General features: G+C 37.4%; 1 protein-coding gene across 1 annotated transcript in view; it reads right to left on the bottom strand.

Annotated features, from left to right (window-relative positions):
- The window catches only part of ARMH3 (armadillo like helical domain containing 3), a 195,356-nt gene that overhangs the window by 82,390 nt on the left and 109,725 nt on the right, over nt 1-3,241 (bottom strand). The gene's annotated exons all lie outside the window — the stretch shown is intronic.

Here is a 3,241-nt window from a genome sequence, read left to right as displayed (position 1 = left end):
GTCTCACTCTATCTCCAGGCTGGAGTCCAGTGGCATGATCTCAGCTCACTGCAACCTCTACCTCCCGGGTTCAAGTGATCCTCCTGTCTCAGCCTCCTGAGTAGCTGGGACTACAGGTGCACACCACCATGCCCAGCTAAGTTTTTTTATTTTTAGTGGAGACTGGGTTTCACCATGTTGGCCAGGATGGTCTCCATCTCTTGACCTCGTGATCTATCCGCCTCAGCCTCCCAAAGTCCTGGGATTATAGGTGTGAGCCACCACACCTGGCACCTCTTCTATTTCTTTTTTTTTTTTTTTTCCTGCTTTGCTCTGTTGGAACATCTTCTATTTCTTAGGGTGAGTGATTCATATATGTTCATTTTATGATCAAGTTTTATTATACATATTCATTAATATAATACTCTTTAGAATTTATCAAATAGTTCATTTTTTTTGCATAAGTAGGAAATCAGTTCAGATTAACAGGGCAAAAGGAACCGTTAATCCATCCCTATCTGAATCCCATCTAGTATTATCCCACAAGAAAGATGAAGTACATTCAAAACTGGTCAGAAATGAGATCCAACTACAGATGGCTACTCCTGCTGCCTTTTCAGATGTGTCACCAAGATGAATGCATGTGAGGGGAGACCAATGGGAACCAACTGTCTTTGGAGCTTCCTTGAGATTAAGAATTTTCATCATATGAAAATGGTGTCTAATGAGAGAGAAATTAATGTCCTTTGGTACACCGGGTAGTGAAAATGCATTAGCACACTCCATGTTTGACATCCCACTCACGTTAGTGGTTTTAAAAGAAATTATATAGAAACCAATTAAAACAAAAACTCTCATTAAATCTCTTACAATAGGAGCCTACTTTGCTACAGCATGCACAGTATCTGGGCTTCAGGGAGAAATGTATAATCAAGGTAAAATTAATCAAAACCTATATAAAAAGAACAGCAAGAGACAGTTTAAGAAGAAAATCTTTTCCTCAGTGTTAGAAATTCCTGAAGTCTGATCACTGAGTACATAATTCTGCTTATTATATTCTTCCACTATGTAACACTATATTTATAATTAGGCTGATAGCACAGTAAAATGACAGTAAAATGCAGACATAATTTATTTAACAATTAATCTACTGGAGTTAAAAATCTTACCATGTCATTAATTGCCTACTTAAAATGCTGCCTCAGTTTCAGTTTCAGATTATCACACCTTCTTTAAGAATGCAGAGAAACCCTTGTTTCATAGAGTAGTTTAAGAAACCTGTTCATATGAAATTAGGAAGGCTTATTTAGAGGAGAACTTGCAAGCAGTAGTGAGTTGCACACTATTCCCTCCCTATGGACTCCAACTCATAAGGGCCTATATTGTGACCCCCCCCAAGCTTAGTACTAATTAAAAGAGAAAACAGCAAAGAGCATCTTCTTTTTCAGTAAAGCTCTCCCACCAACTCTCACTCCAAAGCTATCTTTTTTACTGCCCTTTACCTGTTATGTTCTAATTTCTAACAAAAGAAATAATGCCTGCTACAATCTTGTTTTTTTTTTTAATTTTAAAAAATTATCCAAATGATGAATCACTCTGCTGGGGTTTTGGGAGAGTAGGAGGCTACAGGAAGATTTTTTTTTTTTTTTTAAGACGGAGTTTCGCTCTTGTTACCCAGGCTGGCGTGCAATGCCGCGATCTCGGCTCACCGCAACCTCTGTCTCCTGGGTTCAGGCAATTCTCCTGCCTCAACAACCTGAGCAGCTGAGATTACAGGCACGCGCCACCATGCCCAGCTAATGTTTTGTATTTTTAGTAGATACGGGGTTTCACCATGTTGACCAGGATGGTCTCGATCTCTTGACCTCGTAATCCACCCACCTCGGCCTCCCAAAGTGCTGGGATTATAGGCTTGAGCCACCGCGCCCAGCAGGAAGATTTAAACCACCCTATGAAGATTGTTAGCCCTGATTTTTCCATAAAAGGATCTTATTTTTCTAGTCTAGCCCTGATGATTCCCCATCTACAAATTTCTTCACAAATTCATTCTTTGCAAAGAGCTTTGCAGCTGATTCTTAATGAAACTTTTTCAGTCTTCAAGGCCATTTCACATAACAGCAGGCCAAAGCCCAGAAAGGGGAGAGATTAGTCCAAAATTATCCACCAAATCAGTAGCATAGTCAGGAATAGATCAAAGCATCTGGACAAAGATTTAGAAGGCATATTTATCAAATGTGCTGATGATACAAAACTTCAAAAGATAACCAATACACAGAATGACATAATAAGGATTTGAAAAATATCCTGAGAAGCTAGTATGATGGGCTGAAATCAACAAAATACATTTAACAAAAATAAAGTGTTGCATATAGTTTAGCTAAAAAAAAAAAAAAAAAAGGTCAACTGTAGATGTTCAGAGGGGAGATTCACCAAAACAGCAATAGTAGCTAACTTGAAAGGTGAGGTTTTAGATCATTTTATTTTACTCTGGTTTGTATGCTTTTCTGCATTGCTTAAATTTTTTTTTTTTCTAAGAGCAAGTAGCATTAAAATAAAATTAAAAAGTAGCACCACACAAGCCAAAACAAAATACCACTACCAACTGAACTAGTATAGGATGGGAGAGAACTGGCTTGAAGGCAGGTCACTTTAAGCAGATTCAAGGTTTTCGTGGGACTCAAGTTTGCTATGAACCAACAATGTGATTCAGCTGCTGAGTAACATAATGCAATTGGAGGCTGCAAATAAAATATGTCCATATCATGCATATGAATAGTCTCCTTGTAATCTGAGCTACATATCTAGATCCAGTTCTAGATGTCATTCAAGGTAGGAAACATACACTGAATGCTTATTTGGTAAAAGGCACATCCTAACACCACATTTCACATGATAAATTAAGAAGTTAGAATATGTCCAAAGGACAATCACAGTGTGCCAGAGATTTTGAAACCATAGCATATGACGAAGAACTGAGAGACAAAGAATGTTCAGCAGTATTACATATTAGTCCTTTGAAGAGGTTAACATTTACAAGACAGTAAATTTTTTAGTATTGTAACTAAAGGTAGAAGCGGAATCAACAGGTTTAGGTTATAAAGAGAAAGACTGCAACATAAGAGATACTCAGCTTTTTTTTTTTTTTTTTTTTTTTTTTTTTTTTTTTTTTTTTTTTTTTTTTTTAGACTGAGTCTCACTCTGTTACCCAGGCTGGAGTGCTGTGGCTTTATCTTGGCTCACAGCAACCTCCATTTTTTTTTTT

Source organism: Cebus imitator, unplaced genomic scaffold (genome assembly GCF_001604975.1).
Source record: "Cebus imitator isolate Cc_AM_T3 unplaced genomic scaffold, Cebus_imitator-1.0 Scaffold71, whole genome shotgun sequence".
Classification (NCBI taxonomy): Eukaryota; Metazoa; Chordata; class Mammalia; order Primates; family Cebidae; genus Cebus; species Cebus imitator.
The sequence above is the reverse complement of the archived record's forward strand: the minus strand, read 5'-3'. Positions and strand labels throughout refer to the sequence as shown.